This window comes from Saccopteryx bilineata, chromosome 1 (genome assembly GCF_036850765.1).
Source record: "Saccopteryx bilineata isolate mSacBil1 chromosome 1, mSacBil1_pri_phased_curated, whole genome shotgun sequence".
Taxonomy (NCBI): domain Eukaryota; kingdom Metazoa; phylum Chordata; class Mammalia; order Chiroptera; family Emballonuridae; genus Saccopteryx; species Saccopteryx bilineata.
In genome coordinates, this window is record NC_089490.1 from 160,844,491 (window position 1) to 160,864,404 (window position 19,914).

Here is a 19,914-nt window from a genome sequence, read left to right on the forward strand (position 1 = left end):
AATCATGAAGGGGATTATTCTTTTGAGTTCGTTCTCAAATGTTTCATTGTTGGCATATATAATAGAAAGGCTATGGACTTCTGTATGTTAATTTTGTATCCTGTGACCTTACTGTATTGGCTTATTGTTTCTAGTAGTCTTTTTGTGGATTCTTTGGGGTTTTCGATGTATAGGATCATATCATCTGCAAAAAGTGATACCTTTACTTCTTCTTTTCTGATATAGATGCCTTTTATTTCTTTGTCTTGTCTGATTGCTCTGGCTAGAACCTCTGGTACCACATTAAATAAGAATGGACAACCCTGTCTTGTTCCTGATTTAAGGGGGAAAGCCTTCAGTTTTGTGCCATTTAATATGATGTTAGCTGATGGTTTATCATATATGACCTTTATCATGTTGAGATATTTTCCTTCTATACCCATTTTGTTGAGAGTCTTAAACATAAAATTGTGTTGTATTTTATCAAAAGTCTTTTCTGCGTCTATTGATAAGATCATGTGGTTTTTGTTCTTTGTTTTGTTGATATGGTGTATGATGTTAATCGTTTTACGTATGTTGAACCATCCTTGAGATTCTGGGATGAATCCCACTTTATCATGATGTATTATTTTTTTAATATGTTGTTGTATTCAATTTGCTAGTATTTTGTTTAGTATTTTAGCATCTGTACATTAGAGATATTGGTCTGTAGTTTTCTTTTTTTGTGCCATCCTTGCCTGGTTTTGGTATGAGGGTTATGTTGGCCTCATAAAATGTGTTTGGAAGTATTGCTTCTTCTTCAATTTTTTGGAAGACTTTGAGTAGAATAGGAACCAAGTCTTCTTTGAATGTTTGATAAAATTCGCTGGTATAGCCATCTGGGCCTGGACTTTTATTTTTGGGGAGGTTATTAATGGTTTTTTCTATTTCTTCTCTACTGATAGGTCTGTTTAGGCTTTCTGCTTCTTCTTGACTCAGTCTAGGAAGGTTGTATTGTTCTAAGAATTTATCCATTTCTTCTAGGTTGTTGAATTTAGTGGCATAAAGTTTTTCATAGTATTCTACAATAATTCTTTGTATATCTACGGTGTCCATGGTGATTTCTCCTCTTTCATTTTGTATTTTGTTTATATGAGTTCTTTCTCTTTTTTCCTTGGTAAGTCTTGCCAAGGGTTTGTCAATTTTGTTGATCTTTTCAAAGAACCAGCTCCTTGTTCTATTAATTTTTTCTATAGTTTTTCTGTTCTCTATTTCATTTATTTCTGCTCTGATTTTTATTATCTCCTTTCTTTGGCTGGTTTTAGATTGTCTTTGTTCTTCTTTTTCTAGTTCCTTAAGGTGTGAATTTAAGTGGTTCACTTGGGCTGTCTCTTGTTTGTTCATATATGCCTGAAGTGATATGAACTTCCCTCTTATCACTGCTTTTGCTGCATCCCATAGATTCTGATATGTCGTATTGTCATTTTCATTTGTCTGTATATATCTTTTGATCTCTGCACTAATTTCTTCTTTGACCCATTCCTTTTTTAAAATTATGTTGTTTAGTTTCCCCATTTTTGTGGGATTTTTTTCCTCTTTTTTGCAGTTGAATTCTAGTTTCAAGGCTTTATGATCAGAAAATATGCTTGGTACAACTTCAATTTTTCTGAATTTGCTGATGTTGTTTTTGTGGCCCAACATATGGTCAGTTCTTGAGAATGATCCATGTACACTGGAGAAAAATGTATACTCAGTCACTTTGGGATGAAATGTCCTGTAGATGTCTGTCATATCCAGGTGCTCTAGTGTTTTGTTTAAGGCCACTATGTCTTTGTTGATTCTCTGTTTGGATGACCGATCTAGAGCCGTCAGCGGTGTATTGAGGTTTCGAAGTATAATTGTATTTTTGTCAGTTATTGTTTTAAGGTCAATAAGTAGCTGTCTTATATATTTTGGTTCTCCTTGGTTTCGTGCATATATATTAAGAATTGTTATGTCTTCTTGATTCAGTGTCCCCTTAGCCATTATGAAATGGCCATTTTGGTCTGAGTACTTTTGCTGTCTTGTAGTCAGAATTATCAGATATGAGTATTGCTACGCCTGCTTTTTTTTGGATGTTATTTGCTTGGAGTATTGTTTTCCAGCCTTTCACTTTGAATTTGTTTTTATCCTTGTTCAGATGAGTTCCTTGTAGGCAGCATACAGTTGGATTTTCTTTGTTAATCCATTCTGCTACTCTGTGCCTTTTTATTGGTGAGTTTAATCCGTTTACATTTAGTGTAATTATTGACACTTGTGAGTTCCCTATTGCCATTTTATAAATTGCTTTCTGTTAGTTTTGTGTCTTGTTTGATCCTTCTCTTTCATCTTTCTATCTTTTGTTTTTATTTGGTTGTATTCCATACTTCTTTCCTCTGTTGCTATCTTTTTAAAATCATGTGCTTCTGTGGTGGTTTTTTCAATGTTGGTTACCTTTAAGTAATGAAAACGGTTCCTACCCTGTTCATTGTATTGCACTATTTTGTGAGTACTTTTGCACTCCATCGTCCGTTGCTACTGTTAATCTCCATCCTCTCCTCCCCCTTTCTTTTTGTTGTTGTCACAGTTTAAATTTGGTTTTATTGTGTTCTTCTTGGAGCTTTTACTTGTGGCTTTGTTTTTTTTTTGTTCTTTGTATCTGATTAGATAACCCCCTTTAGTAATTCTTGGAGTGGGGGTTTTCTGATGATAAATTTTCTCATCTTTTCTGTATCTGTGAATGTTTTTATTTCTCCTTCATATTTGAAGGATTGCTTTGATGGGTATAGTATTCGTGGCTGAAAGTTCCTCTTTTTCAGGACTTTAAATATTGGGGTCCACTCTCTTCTAGCTTGTAGAATTTCTGTTGAGAAAGCTGATGATAATCTAATGGGCCTTCCTTTATATGTTGTATTCTTCTTTTCCCTGGCTGCCTTGAGAATTTTTTCTTTGCCGTTGGTTTGTGCCAATTTCATTATGATGTGCCTTGGAGTAGGTTTGTTGGGGTTAAGAAATCTCGGAGTTCTGTTTGCTTCTTGAATTTGAGGCTTCAGTTTTTTCCACAAGCTTGGGAAGTTCTCATCTATTATTTATTTGAGTATGTTCTCCATTCCATTTTCTCTCTCTTCTCCCTCTGATATACCTATTATTCTTATGTTATTCTTTTTGATGGAGTCAGTAATTCCTGTGGGGCCAGTTAGAGAGTCCGTGTTCCTGGAGCCTCTCTCCTAGTCTTTCCTTCCTCAATTAGTAGCCTGATAATCCAGCTATGGGGTTGCTGTTGCCTCTGCCTGGATAGTAAGAATCTCAAAGAGCTGGCAACTCCCCACTCTATTCCCACTCAGCACAGGGCTCTGGGTAAGGCTCAGTCAGTCAGAGCTGTTAGCATAATCAAGCGGGGCTTCCACCCACTCAAAGACCTCTGGCTCTGCCACTCTGTCCGGTAACACGGGCCGGCGCCCACTCCTGGGGTGCTTTGTGGAATCTCTCACTCACTATCTGTGCGCGCAGACCAGGATATCAGGCCGGAAGTCTCATACTCTGAGTGAAACCCCCGTCCGCACGGAAAAGTTCCAGCGTTGGAATTGGCTCTCGCTCCCTCCCTGTGCACGGTTTTTTAGGGCACTGGGGTGGCCTGAAGATTCCACTTTTGGCCCACACAAAGGCCCCTGACTCTGCCCCTCTGTGGGATAACACAGGTGTGCACTGCCAAGGCACTCGATGGAAACTCTCGCTCACTATCTGCACGCGCAGACCAGGATATCAGGCCGGAAGTCTCACCCTCTGAGTGAAACCCCCCGCCCACACAGAAAAATTCCAGCATTGAAATTGGTTCTCGCTCCCTCCCCGTGCACGGCTTTTTCAGGGTGCTGGGGAGGCCCCAGATTCCGCTTTTGGCCCACACAAAGGCCCCTGACTCTGCCCCTCTGTGGGGTAACCTGAGCACCCACTGCTGAGGCACTTGGAGGAATCTCTCGCCCACTCTCTGCGTGCACTGACCAGGAGATCGGGGAAAATGGCTGCCCCGCTTGTCTTTCTTTGTCTGGGTTTGGCGTGAGTGTTAGCTTGTATTGACTGGGTTGCCACAGGCACAGTTTTTCCTCGGCTTGGATCTCCATGCCACAGCCTGGTTTGGCCGTTTGTGCCGCGGCCTGGATCTATTCACCCCCTTTGCCTGCCTCAGTTTCTATATTCTCAGTTCCCAGTGAAAGCCGCCCTGTTTAGGTTAGTGAGGAAAGCGGAGCATTTCTTACTCCCTATTTCCTTCAGAGTTTGATTATATATTTAGCCAATTTTTCGCTCGACAATACCTTCGGGTGTATTGCGAAACATCTGGAGGCTCCAAGGATAGGTTTTTCTGTTTCTGGTTGAAGATCTTGTTGAGTTTTGGGGGAGATTTATCGGTGTCACTTTCTACCACGCCATTACGCTGACTTCATCTCCGCATAAGTACTTTTTAAACTTCTCTCTTTATTCTAGTTAAAGTGACATGTATTTGACTTTTGGTTGGTTGGTAGATGATTCTTCAGCAGGTTGTTTCCTTCCTGTGTCCCTAGGATGTCATGGACATGCTTCTCTCAAAGCTGATGATCTTTAATTATAATTATTTGTTTACATATCTGCTCCATGGTGGCAGGGCTCCATGTCCCTGGCACAAGCCTGCACATCATGGTTGTTCGAATAATGCTTGAGAGAATTGCTCTTAGTGGACAGCTGTATTCAAGACCTAATGAATAGCTGGAAAAGAAGACCAGATCTGTGCTCTCTATGGTTTCAGATAACACAGCTAAAGATCTAAATCTAAAGAAGGAAAGAAAGTAGGGAAATGGTCAAGTAACTCTATTTTCCTTCATTTTCTGTATTGTGGACAAGGTAGATATTTTCTTGATATGGTTAGGAAATGGATTCTTATTACTGTCTGAAATCTCAGATGACAATATTAACTCATGTTGTAAATATTTTGAGAGGACCACAACCCCAAAAATTCTTATTATGGCTGCTTATCAGGGAGTGTTTTCTTTGATTGGCTTAGAACAAGGATTATAAAGCTTTTTTTAGAAAATCTTTTTTTTTTTCAAACAAAATCTTGTGTGAATGCCATACATATGATTCATAAAAACAGAGCTATGCTAGTTGATGCAAGGCTACTGTCCTAGAACTTCACCTGCTTATCATTTCTTTGTCTTCTGTGAAGGCCCTGCAGCATATAGGGGACTCCAGGATTCCTTGGAAGAAAGTTTGAGAAGCCACAGGTTTAGAGGAAGTCTGTGCACTTGACCCCCTGTTTCTGTTCCTGCGTAGATTTCTGCTGAGTTTGTAGAAAGATTTAACTATGCTAACATCTGTAACCACTAAATTTTGGTTATGTAAAACTTCTAAGTATCAGTCCTTTCTGATTGTACTTTCTATGTGAAGTTTGATTCAAAAGGTTTTTTGGGGGCTACCAGTAAATCAGATAAACAGTGCACCTTGGAAAGAAAATGCCCCATATTTGTGAATGTACCATTGTAACCTTATAGTTCTGTGGTCAGTATCCTGTGTGGGAACAGAGAGTAGTGTCCTGTTCAAGTGAGTGGCTGGGAGAGAGAACCCTAGGGTGATGGAGAAGAGGCAGAGTTTGAAGGGAGGAAGGGTTGAGTCAGATCATAGGTTAGTGCGAGAAGGGCTTCATAAGCCTGCTGGGATCAGGGTTCATGTAAAGAATAAGATGAATCAAGGGAAGAGGAGATTTGCTAACATGTAGAGGAGGCTGACTGTGAAATAAATTTCTTTTAAAGTTTTTATTGATTTTAGAAAGAAGAGAAAGAGAGAGAGAGAGAGAGAGGATGGGAGTGGGGAGGAATGGGAAGCATCAACTCATAGTTGCTTCTCCTATGTGCCTTGACCAGGCAAACCTGGGATTTCAAACCAGCAACCTCAATATTCCAGGTCCATTTACCACTGCGCCACCACAGGTCAGGGTGACTGTCAAAAGTTTGGATTCACCAGAACCTGGTAATTTGGGAGGGAAGACAGAGTGGCTGAGTGTTCCAGAAGGGCCTGGCAGTCCAGAAGAGCAAGAGTGATCTGAGTAGTCAGAACCAAAAGAACAAGCCTAAGGAAGCCGTATTGCAATGGGGCCAGGAATCCTGGCGCTGGCTGGGATAGAACCAAGAAATCAAAACAGAGTATGAGGCATTGGAATTTGCTGGATAGGTTCCTGAAGCAGACTCACAGACAAGGTTTTTAGTTCATGGATAGTATTTCCTCGGTGTAAGAGACTAATAGGCCTTTTGTGGGTTTGCCCTGGGAAGTAGTCATTTACAACTACATTCACAAAGTAAAATACCTGATTTCTCCAAAGGTTGGGTGAGGAGTGAGTGAATTAAAGAATGTGAAAGTGCTTATTATCGTGGTTATTATTAATGAGTGATTACCTTTTGTTTATTTTATTTTTGTGTTCAGTGGCTTCTAACCCTGTGTTTTGTACTTAAATGGTGCACAGGAAGTCCTGACTTAATAAGTAAATGAATGCAGATAATGACTAAGTATGTAATGGCAGAGAAGAGAGAGAGGAGAAAAGATGAGAGCGAGCAGATATAATTTGGATTGGCCATCACAATTCCACATTTGAGCTTTGTGGAAATGCAATTTATCTTTTATGTGATGACAACAGGAAGAAACATGGAAAAGTTAGAATTTGGGGAGATATTTAAATAATAACATGTCAAAAATCCTGGAAAGGGACTGCAATTTTATTTTTATTGAGATACAATTCTCATACCATAGAATTAATCATTTTAAAGTACATAATACGAGTTTTTTAGTATATTTACTAGGTTGTGTAACCATCACCACAAATTCCAGAGCATTTTCATCACTCTAGAAGGAACCTCCATCCCCACTGGCAACTCCTTATTCTTCTTTCTGCCCAGTCCCTGGCATCCGTTAATCTGTTCTCTATGAATTTGCCTGTTCTGGACCTTTATAATCTGTGGACTTTGTGTCTGACTTCTTTCACTTGGCATAAGTTTTTTTAATGTTCATTCATGTTATAGCATGTATCAGTGCTTAAATTTATTTAATTTAATTTATTTTTTTGAAATAGACAGAGAGAGGGACAGGTAGGGATAGACAGACAGGAAGGGAGAGAGATGAGAAGCATCAGTTCTTCTTTGTGGTATCTTAGTTGTTAATTGATTGATTTCTCATATGTGCCTTGACTAGGGGGCTACAGCAGAGCAAGTGATCCCTTGCTCAAGCCAGTGACCTTGGACTTCAAGCCAATGACCGTTGGGCTTAAGCCAGTGACCATGGAGTCATATCTGTGATCCCACGCTAAAGCCAGTGACCCTGTGCTCAAGCTGGTCAGCCTGTGCTCAAGCCAGATGAGCCCACACTCAAGCTGGTGATCTCGGTATTTTGAACCTGGGTCCTCCACATCCCAGTCCAATGCTTTATTCACTGCACCTCCGCCTGGTTAGGCAGTGCTTAAATTTTTTGACTGATGAGTAACAGTTCATTGTATGGATAGATCACATTTGTTTACAAACAGTTGGTGGATATTTGGATTGTTTTCACTTTTGAACTATCAGGAATAATACTGCCATGAACATTTATGCACAAGTTTTTGTGTAGACATATGTTTTGATCCACTCTGACAATCTCTTTTAATTGGTGCATGTAGACCATTGATGTTCAAAATGATTATTAATATACACTAGTCACAACAACTAGGGGATATTTTATCACTTCATATGAATTATGGGATAACCCCTAATTGTTGTGAACAGTGTAGTTGGATAATATCTATTGTACCATATTGGTTACTGTTTTCTACCTGTTGCTGTTGTTCTTTGTTCCTATTTTTGTCTCCCACTTTTTTGCATTGGTTTTAATTGATTAAACCAGTTAAGATATCATTTTATAATTCCATTTTTTTCTTACTCATATCATATTATACTTTATTTATTTTTACTTTTCTTAATGGTTGCCCTGGAGTTTGCAATATACCTTTACAATGAATCAAAATCCACTTTCAGTTAACACTATATACTATTTTACAGGTAGCATGTGTACCTTATAATAACAAAATAATCCTAATTTCTTCTTCTTGTCTGTTGTATCATTATAGTCATTCATTTCACTTATATATAAGCATTCATAAGTGTTTATATACACAAACATACACATACACACATAGCATGTAATCGAGTACACTGCTGCTGTTCTTTTAAACAAATTATCTGTTAGATCACTTAAAGTAAGAAAAACAATACTTTTTGTTTTACCTTTAGTTATTTCTTCCTCAGTGCCCTTTTTTTATTTATGCACATCCAAGTTTCTAATCAGGAAAAGATGTTGGGTTTCATCAAATGGTTTTTCTCTGTCTATTAATATGAATAAAGTGGTTTCTGTTCTTTATAATATGGTCTATTACATTAATTGCTTTTTCTGTGTTAAACCAACCTTGTATTCCAAGGGTAAATCCTACTATACTTGGTCATGATTTATAATCCTTTTTATATGTAGCTCAGTTCAGTTTGGTAATATTTTTTTGGGGGGGATTTTTGCATCTATATTCATAAAGAATATTGGTTTGTAGTTTTGTTGAAATATCTTTGTCTGATTTTCTTTATTTTTCTAGTCTTTATTTCATTTATTTACACTCTAGTCTTTATTATTTCATCATTAGTTATTTAGGAGTGTTATTTGATTCTCATATATTTGTGATTTTTCTAATCTTTTTATGCTGATATTGATTTCTACTTTTATTCCATTGTGATAGGAGAAATACTTTGTATGATTTCAATACTTTAAAATTTTTGAGGCTTGCTTGATGAGCTAACATATTGTCTGCCTGGACAAACTTCTGTGTAGCTTTGAGAATGTGTATTCTGCTGTTGTTATATAGAGTATTCAATAGATGCCTGTTCGGTCTGGTTGTTTTATAGTACTGATCACATCTTCTTTTTCTTTCCTGATCTCCTATATAGCTGTTTTACTTATTATTGAAAGTGGAATATTGAGGTCTCCACTATTATTTGAAAATTGTCTACTTGTAGAATTGTCTATATCTTCCTTCAATTATTTCATTTTTTGCTTTATGTATTTTGGGGCTCTTTTGTTATGTGTATATATGCTTATACTATAGTTGTATCTTCTTGATGAATTGCCTCTTTTGTTGGTATAAAATGTCCTTATTGGTCTTTAGCAACAGTTTTTGTCTAAAAGTCTATTTTGTCTGATATTAGTATAACCACTTTCACTCTCTCTCTTTAGGTTGCTGTTTGGATGGTGTATATTTTTTCATCCTTTTACCCTCAATCTATTTATGTCTTTAAACTTAATGTATCTCTTGTAGACAGTATATAGTTGGGTCATTTATTTTGATCTATTCTGCCAGTTGGACTTTAATTGGCATCTTTAGTTCATTTAAGTTTAATGTAAATATTGATAAGGTTGGAGTTACTGCTCCCATTTTCTCTATATCTTTGGGGTTTTTTGTTATTGTTGTTAATTTGTTCTTCCATTACTGCCTTCTTTTTGTATTATATAAATATTAAAAAAAAATTTCTATGATAACATTTTAATTCCTTAGGTTTTTTTTAGTGGTTGCTCTAGGGATTACTATTGAGATCTTAATTTATAACAATCTAATTTAGATTAATACCAACCTAAGTTTAATAGTATACAACACTTTGCTTCGATATAGTGCTTTTCCATCCCTCCTTTATCCTGCTCTCACAGTTTACATCTTCATACATTGTGTGCCCATCAACACAGATCCATAATTATTGCTTTATGCTAATGTATTTCCAATCAGATAGGAGAAAAAGAGTTACAAACAAAAACATTTATACTATCTTTAATCTTTGTGTTTATAGTTACCTTTATTTTTTTATTTTTATTTTTTTCTGAAGCTGGAAAGGGGGAGAGACAGTCAGACAGACTCCCGCATGCGCCCGACCGGGATCCACCCGGCACGCCCACCAGGGGCAACGCTCTGCCCACCAGGGGGCGATGCTCTGCCCCTCCAGGGCGTCGCTCTGCCTCGACCAGAGCCACTCTAGTGCCTGGGGCAGAGGCCAAGGAGCCATCCCCAGGGCCCGGGCCATCTTTGCTCCAATGGAGCCTTGGCTGCGGGAGGGGAAGAGAGAGACAGAGAAGAAGGAGGGGGGGTGGAGAAGCAAATGGACGCTTCTCCTATGTGCCCTGGCCGGGAATCGAACCTGGGTCCCCCGCACGCCAGGCTGATGCTCTACCACTGAGCCAACCAGCCAGGGCCTATAGTTACCTTTATTTTATGCTTTTTATTTCTTCATGTGAATTCAAGTTATTGTCTAATTTTCTTTTATTTCAGCCTGAAAATACAGTTCCTTTAGTATTTCTTGTAGGGCAGATTGGCTAGCAATAAACTGTTTTGTTTTTCTGGGAATATCTTAATGTTTCCTTGACTTAAAAAATTTTTTTTCCCCATTGATTTGCAAGGGAGGAGAGAGAGAAAGAGAGAGAGAGAAAGAGAGAGAGAGAGAGAGAGAGAGAGAGAGAAGCATCAACTTACCATTCCACTTAGTTGTTCTGTTTAGTTGTATTCTGTTTAGTATTTGCCCTAACTAGGGACCAAACCCACACACAACCTTGATGTATAAGGATAACACTTTATCCACGGAGCTACCTGGCCATGGCCAACGTCTCCTTGATTTTTGAAGGAGCGTTTTGTTGATACAGAATTTTTGGTGGACTTTTTTTCTTTCAGTATTCAAAGTATGCCATCCCACTGTCTTCTGGCCTCTATGGTTTCCAATGAGCAATCAGCTGTTAATCTTATCAAGGCTCCCTTGTACATGAGGAGTCACTTCTCCCTTGCTGCTCTCTTCTTTTGTTTTCAATAGTTTTATTATAAGTTGCAAACCCACTGTCATTCTGCTCATGTTTCACCATCTCTATTTGAAAGGATAACACAGAACATTGTTGTTAGGGCTTTAATTCAACCCAGTATCTCAGTAGTATTTCTCTGTTTTATCAACTTTATGATTTAGTAACGTGTGTTTTGTTTTTCATTATCATATTCCAAAATTTTATAAAACTTTAGAGTGATATTTATGTGGTCCATTGCCATAATTCATTTATCTATAGATTTGTTAAGCGCCTCACCTGCACATGGAAAGCTCTACCCAAGACTTTCAGTTTTCTTACATAAGTAGCAGATAGATAGTCCTCCCTGTGAGGTTGACACATTTGGTTAGTAGGGGACACATACTGAGCTAATTACTATACAATTAAAATGAAGATATACTGAGTATAAACAGTATTTTTGGAGCACAGAAGTGGGATTCATTTATTTTTAAATTTGCTAGATAAGCAAGTTGAGGATTATATAGATGAAGCAGCTTGACACCTTGAGGTTACATACATTGGAAAGACAGGACCAAGGACTAGAACTTACTATTCTGGGTTCTTGTTATGAAACGTTGGTGATTATGGAGTTATGACTATGCTGTTTTTTCAAACAGCAAAGGTAAAAATGATTTCTTAAATAAAATGGCAGAAAATGATTTGGCAGAAGTTGATGACGTTGGTGCCAAGATTTGTGTACCGTACCACAGTTTTCTGTTTTCAAATGTATTAATTGAGCCACAAAGGACAGGTAAATGGGTGAAGCATGGACCAGCTATTTTGCTTCAAAGTATGTGCATGCTACAGATAAAATAAATAATATTTATTTATACATATTAGATTGTACTAGTATGAATTTGGTAAACAAGTGATTGTGTTGAAAATTGAGGTCCAAAATGTTAAAATATACTTAATTTTACTAAATCCACCCTAAGTATTTTCTTTTCCTTTTAATTGATATTTATGTTTTGAAAAGAATTCTTCCTTCCCCTTCACCTCAAGTGAAATTTTGGATAGGTTGAGTTTAAAAAATAGAGTTTCCTTAATAATAGAAATTGCTGACCATTCAGAACTATGTTCTTTTCCCATAAGGTAGAGCATTACTTATTTGGGCTTAGAGTTTTAATTTTAATCTGTATGCCTCCTTTTTTGTTCTCCCATGATTCTTTGCAACAGGGCAAGAGAAAGCAAGTCTTATAAAAAGAAATACAGTATGTGGTGCTTATTAAAGTTACATACATCTCTTCTCAGAGGAGAATTTTGATTTACTGCAGGTTGTGCATATGTCGCATATGGACATTTCTAGGGAACAGATTCCTTATTACTGAACAGTGAATGGCTTCTAGTGCTCCATTATTGCTTCGGGAACATGTTAGTAATGATTATGAAAGGTAGGATACCATGAAATCTGTAAGGTGATTTGGCAGAAGTCGATGCTGTTGGTGCCAGGATTTCGGTACCGTATCACAGTTTCCTGTTTTCAAATGTATTAATTGATCTGCAAAGGACATCTTTTGGAGACAAGAATTCAGACAGACTGGCACAGGCTGGACCTCCGCCAAGACTGCTCGGAAGGTTGCCATACTGGGAGCAAAGAGTGAGAGAGAGAAAGAGAGAGAGGGAGAGGGAGAGAGAGAGAGGCAGAGGGAGAGCTGAGGAAAGAAAAAAAGGCAAGACTTGGCACAGCTCAGTCAAATCAGCTTCTTTTGTCTGCTTTCTCGGCTTGAGCTTCAGGAAAGAAAACCGTCCTGGGGTACAGGAAAACTCAGAACTTTTTGGTTTTCAAACTTAGAAGGCTTTTTAAGTCTCTTGGGCAATTTGAAAGTGTTGGTACATACAATGACGTTTGGGGACCAGTATTAAGGGAAATAAAAGCCTTTTTCAAAATGAAGCTTCCACAGTGTCCATGCATTTGGGAAATACTGTACTTGATTTTTTGCATGTATGATTATACCATGAGAGACAGGATTAATATAGAAGATGGCAAGGCAAATTTCTAATTAGAGAGAATATTAATTTTCTACAAAATAAAGTTTGTTCATCAATACAAACCTGCTTTCAAATCAAATCAGACATCCTTCGGAATGTGTTCAGAACGTAAGTTTTTAGATTTTATTTTATCTCCCTCCTCCCATTTGTAGACATTCACTTTTTAAGGAGCCTTTCTAAGATTTTATGCAACCCAGCCAGGAAGTCAGAGTAAAAGTTGTTTTATCCATGTGTTTAAGAAAACGTTTTCTTAAAGCAACAGCTTTTATTTCTGCTGCTTCATGCTGTCCTAAACTACATCCCCCAGCAATGAGTGACAACACTGAAGACCAGAAAGGCAAGCTGAAGACACCAGACTTCGCTTGAAGGGCAAACAAGAAATGTGAGCTTGGTCATTATTTTTGTGTGTGTCTTTGCTCTGAACCAGTTTTTGGAGGTGGGTGGGGAGGTGGGTGGGGAGGTGTCTCTGTCTGAAAGATGTGTGCGATTAGGGAATTCTCATTGTGAGAAGGAAAAGATAAAAGGTAATTTTTGTGATGTTGGCAGAGATGTCCAGGAATAGTAGAGAATAGAAATTTAAATCTTTTGGATAAGAAGTAGTGAACTGTGTTTGAAATACTTAGAGAAAAATTTCATTATTTTTAGTTGATTAGATTGTATAATTAAACGATTGTTATAGTTTGACTCTCTCAAAATATTTTAAGTAGAAGGAAAATCTGGAAAGTTCATTGATTTTCTTTTCAATACTACCCAGTATTATATTTACATTTATATTTTATATCTAATTTCTTAACAATAAATATTTCCTATTAGGCCTGGTTATGATTGGATTGTGATAGTTGTGATCTTAAAAAAAAAAAGCATTATTGTAGGATAGGTTAACTGTAAGGCACGTTTTTTTGTGGACCACCCTCATTGTCGTAAGTATTCTATTTCCAAAGAAGAGAGTTTTAATTGTAGTAGGTTATGATTTCCTGTAATATTACCTTTTCTTTTTATTTTATGTACTGAAAGAATACAGGAAAATCGTATACATTCACACAAGTACTAATCATTTGGGGCAATATAAAAGGCTGCTCCCGGATCTATGCTTTTGTTTTGAGGATGCAAGCATGGATTTGTTAATCCTTTCACAATTTTGTTTTGTTTTGTTTATAGCTCTCTATTATTGCGCGCTTTCAACAATGAGTTTCTGAAATGTTTTTAATAGTATTATGATGGCATATCAGCAATTCTGAGAATGGTACTTAATATACAAATATAATTTAAAAATATATGAAAAGGTATTTGCATAGTTAAGCTTAAGTATTTCCTTCTACATTTTTACTAATCAACATTTTGTTCTTACACAAAATGAAATCACTTAATGTCCATGTGTGTTGCCAAAATGACAACCTTTGTTTTATAAGCTTCTTTATACGCCACCTCGGTGATACTCCTAAAATGGACGCCAGAACATAAAAGACATGCTGATAGGCACTGGCAAGGAGAGGTCTGCATGGACACTGTCTTCCTTTTTGAACTGCTCACAGGGTCGTTCACGCCGACTAAAAACCAACACTATATGAAACAAAAAGAAAGGTCAATAAGTAAGTTAAATTAGAGCTACATTTTAATACTGAGCGTCTTACTGCCGATTTTCATTTACTTTAGTTTACTTCTTAAACAGGTTTGCTACATATACAACTTCTTTAGTTGATTTAAGACTCTTTACCTTTCAAGTTAGAATTATTTGCTAGCTAGCTTATTTCCTAACTTCTTTGCAGCGAACTCAGTAAGAACAGACTTATTTTATATCCAGAATATTTTATGTCTACTTATTTTCTAACAGTATAATAAGAATTAAGTGAATGTAAAAATGCAGGTGTCAGAACATATACCTTTAGAAATATTAAATTTTCTGATACTGATAAAGCTACATATTATACTATTTATTGGACTTAGCGATTTGATAATAAATATGAGCTGTAACAGCCAATAAAGTTTCTTACCAATATTCTCTCTGGCCTACTTGTTACATATCTTAAAATGAAAAGTCCCATATTAAGATGCTTCTTGTTAACTGGGTATAAGAGACACTCCTTTGTACAACCTTTTTTTTGAAGGTATGTTCAAGAAGTTGTATTGATTATATTTTCAAACACATACACTTAGTTTTAACCTAATGCATTCTTCTTCACTTTTAGACCTTTTATTTTACAAATGTATTGACATTTAGGTTATTAATTATTTCCATATTAGTATTAATAATTTAGGTACTATTTTAAAGTATATAAATACTAGTGGTATGATTATAGATGAGCTCTATCTCAGCATATAGTCATTGCAGTTTGAATTATATAAAATTTTGAAATAGAATTATTAAGACAGAAATGGATTAGTATTTAACTGCTACTAGATGCCTACTATTAAGTCCCACTTAGATGTATATACCTGAACATACAAGCACGTAATTCTATAAAGTAACGCAACCCTCTCAGGGGGCCTAAGTCTAGCATTTTATAATTATTCACTCATTTATTCATTTAAACAAATGTTTATTGAGTACCCATTTAAGTATGCTAATGTTTTATTGACAAAGTTATTTTGGGTTAACAGAGAAGGAAACCACATACATGTATGGCAGAGAGAATAGATTTAAAATAGATATACAAAAGCCAAGCTAGAAAAGAGCACTATTGTAATGAGATTTATTTCAATAAGTTAAAGTATGTTAACTTTTGTTGCCCAACATATGTATTATAGAGTGTTAGTATAAAAAATCAGGTGATTAGTTGTAGCCCATATAGCTATAAGATTTTGTTGAACTATTATTTACATTGCTGTATTTTATTGGCTGAAAAGCTTCAGTTGTTCAGGTCCTCTGACAGGCTTGTAAAATAAGCAATTCAAATGGTATGAGGAAGAAATTAAACAGGGAAGACTGAACTACTGCTCACATTGTAGATGTTACATATGTCCAGCGAGGTGTCATTGAACCTTTGAAGATATGGCTGCAGTGTAAAAGACTATGGCCAGTTTATGAGGGATATTTTCCCCTTTCTTTTGTTTTCTGTTGCTAGAAAAAGGAAGAAGAGGCCAACCCCATATTTGTAAACTAGCATGGCCCTTAGAAAGCAAGTTTGCTAGAGGTGGTGTATTTTAAGTGGACCAATCAGCTCACTTTCCATAATCTAAAGTTTTGTTTCATTTTGGTTTTTTCCCTTAGCTTGGTTCTTTAACAAAAAGACTCATAGCATAATACAGCTCTTGACTATAGATGTAAATGAACATTTAACTTATTTATTCCATGCAGTTGTTCTTTAATGTATAAAAAGAAGGCATAGATTCAGATTCTGAAGAGGAGAGAAAAGTCACATGAGCTAGGGAGATGAGCTTGGAAGCTGTTGTGTTGGCCAAGCTCTGTGTCAGGGCGGGTGACCAATGATAATGAAGATGAGAAATGTTTCAGCCATAGGTGTGGATTGCTGCAGTAATTCAACAGATGTTTGCAGAGGGTCTGCACTGTACCAGACACTATGCTGGATGTAGGAGATACTAAATTATATATATATATATATATATATATATATAATTTCTTCCCATAAGGAATAATTTATAGTATAATTAGGGGTGGCAAGAAAAAGGATAAATTACAGCTTACTTGTTACCTCATTTAATCCTCACAACAATGTCTAGCACAGAAACTGATATATAATGGCCACACCACAAAGATTTCTTGAAGAAATAAACCAAGTTGTCAACCAACGACTATGTTCTTGAGTCTTATTTGATTAAGAGAATTATTTCCCCTCATGGTTGAGAGACAAAAATCTTGTGCTTGTTTTTATCTTGAGTCAGTGTTGTCGGTTCTAGATTTAGATGGGGTGCAGAGTAGGGCTACATTCTTTGTGACCAAACTAGAATCCCTCCAGATTGTGTTCTCCCTGTCCTAGTTTCCCAGAGAATCCCAGACCTCTACCTTAGGCCTTAGTGGTATGGTCTCAGCATGGAGCAGACCAACCAATTGTCTAGCAAATTTAAAGTCTTTCTTATGGGCATGGGAAGAAGGTTGAGGGGATTGATAGAGAGAGGAAAATAGGGAGAGGGTGGGAGGAAGAGAAAGATGTGAGAGGAAGTTGTGGAGAGCTGGGGGTACTGTCCAATAGCAGACTTTAGTCCTATCAATAACTTCAGTAAGGGGGTGAAGGTAACTGTGGGGTTAGGCTGGAATATCAGAAGAGGCCAGCATTGAGTGTGATAAAGCATTAGGAAGGGTTGGTGAGGCAGTTCATGTTGAACTGCATCTTCGTAGGTCTTTCTCCAGGGGTGTTTTGAGAACCAGGAGGAGGGGCAGAGTCAGGACCATGTGTACAGTTGTATACTGAGGAGGTGTGGGGGCTGAAATTTAGTCTCTACCTTCTTGCCCAAATTCTGTGCTTGGTCTGCTAGAGGAAAAGAAAAAGTCACCATGGCTGTGAGTGATGACCCTGGAGAGAGTGGGCCTGGGGTGAATCCAGGCGTGGGAGTGGAATAGCAGCAATGGCAAGTCAGAGGGTTTGCAGCAGGGGAAGGGCAGTATTCCAGTTTGTGACTGGGATCCAGGTGGGGTTGGGAGATGCTTTTGGATGGGTTTCCGAGAACATGGTGAGACAGGGAGAGGTGAGTGTGTAGAAATTCTGGTAAAGTGAGAGAAAAGGTTCAGGGAATGCTGAAGTTAAGAGTTTATTCTGAAACTCAACTGACTGTGACTAATAGCACCACTGTAAGGCATGACTTAGTATGATCATTGGTTGTGTTAAGGTTATTGTTTTCTTTAAAAGCAAGTGTAGAAAAGGAAAAAAGGTATTTGTTTGTGTTCTGTATTCCACAATGTTATAAGAGTTAAAATTTTCTGTTTTATAGTTTAGAATCCCTTGATGCTGTGTAATTAGAATACCCCTGAGGTGTGGAAAACATTTAGGTATTACAATTTAGGTTTTGAAGAATTAGTCCATCATATATCAGTGTCATTTACATATATCTCTTTTTTCATTAGCCTAAGTTATTTTTCCTTACTTGAAATTTGATCAGATTATCCTCAGAGACTCAGGAGTGCTTTAGCCTAGGGTTTTGGTAATAATCTTTTACTAACATGGGGTAGAGAGAATGGGATTCAGTTTCGCCAACTTCAGTTTGAATTTGGACTCATCCTTTAACTTGTTAACTTTGGTCAAGTAACATAATTTTATTTTCTTCATGTGTAAAACAGATCATCCTATCTTCCTCAAAAGTTCTCGGGAGGAATAATAAGTAAATATATCTAAAGCTCTTAGCATAGTGCCTGCACATAGTAAGTACTCAATAAATGGTAATTATTGATTTTATTTATTTATTTATTTATTTATTTATTTATTTATTTATTTATTTTTTACAGAGACAGAGAGAGAGTCAGAGAGAGGGATAGATAGGGACAGACAGACAGGAATGAAGAGAGATGAGAAGCATCAGTCATCAGTCTTTCATTGCGACACCTTAGCTGTTCATTGATTGCTTTCTCACATGTGCCTTGACCGTGGGGATACAGCAGACCAAGTAACCCCTTGCTCGAGCCAGCGACCTTGGGTCCAAGCTGGTGAGCTTTGCTCAAACCAGATGAGCCCGTGCTCAGGCTGGTGACCTCAGGGTCTCAAACCTGGGTCCCATTCTGACGCTCTATCCACTGCGCCACTGCCTGGTTCAGGCTTTAATAAAATTTTTTAAAATTGTGGCAAAAATATATAACATAACATTTATCATCTTAACCATTTGTAAGTGTATATAGTTCAATGACATTAAGTACATATATTCATATTGTGAAGTCATCACCCTCATCCATCCACAGAAATATTTTCATATTGCAAAGCTGAAACTCAACTCATTAAATAATAACTTGTCACTCCCCCTCCCCCTAGTCCTTGGTAACCGCCATTCTTCTTTCTGTCTGTGAATTTGACTACTCTATGTACCACATGTAAGTGGAATCATGTCCTCAAAATTCATCCATGTTGTAGCATGCATCAGAATTTCCTTCCTTTTTAAAGCTGAATAATAAGTCCATTGTATGTATATAGTACATATTGTTTACCTCTTTATCTGTCCATGGATACTTGGGCTGTTTCCCCTCTTGGCGGTTGTGGAAAATACTGCTTTGAGTATGGAGATACAAATATCTGCATTAGTCTTTGCTTTCAATTCTTTTAAGCATATATACAGAAGTAGAATTGCTGGATCAATAGGCAGTATTAGCACTCATAGCAGATTACATTTTGAAAAACTTGTTGTAAGCTGAAATGATGTAAGTTGAATTTGACTTTCTAGCATAGATGATGGTATAATAAACAGAAGGGTATAGACTTGATTAAGAGGTTGTTATGTCTAGTTTTTTGTGGAAACCCAAACACCACTTTTGTCATCTTTAAGTTATTTTATACAATAGAGTTTTGATTGTTAAGCAGGGCAATAATATAATCATTTATAAAATAGTATTCATTCATTACCTAATGTGTAATGTCATGTTTTATTTTTAACACTATTTTCTTAGCATTCTGAACATTTCTGGTTTGGAGAACGTTCTTTAGCCAGTCTCTTAGGGTAGGTCTATTGGCCATAAGCCTTTTAGTTTTCCCTTCATCTGAGAATGTTTTGATTTCCTTAAGGATATTTTTGCTAGATATAGAAATTTGGGCCAATGGTTCTTTTTTTTTTTTTTTTTTTAAGTATTTAAAAAATGTTGTGCCACTTTCTTCTGCCTCTGGTTTCTGATGAGAAACCTTCTGTCATTTAAATTGTTTTTCCCTTCTAGGTAAGATGTTTTTCCTTCACTATTTTCAAAATCTTTGTCTTTAGTTTTCAAAGACTTTATGATGTGTCTTGGCATAGATTTCTTCAGATTTATCCTGCGGTTCAGCTAGCTTCTTGAATATGTAGGTTTGTATCTTTTGCCAAATTTGCAGTTTTCGGTTGTAATTTTTTTGAGTACTTTCTTAAGGCCTGCTCCCTTTCTCCTGCCTTCTAGAACTTGTATGACATGAATAATAGACCTTCTGTATAGTACTACAGGTTATTGACACT

General features: G+C 36.9%; 1 protein-coding gene across 5 annotated transcripts in view; it reads left to right on the forward strand.

Moving 5' to 3' along the window:
• Positions 1-19,914, forward strand: part of MSRA (methionine sulfoxide reductase A) — a 450,515-nt gene that overhangs the window by 36,919 nt on the left and 393,682 nt on the right. The window lies entirely within an intron of this gene.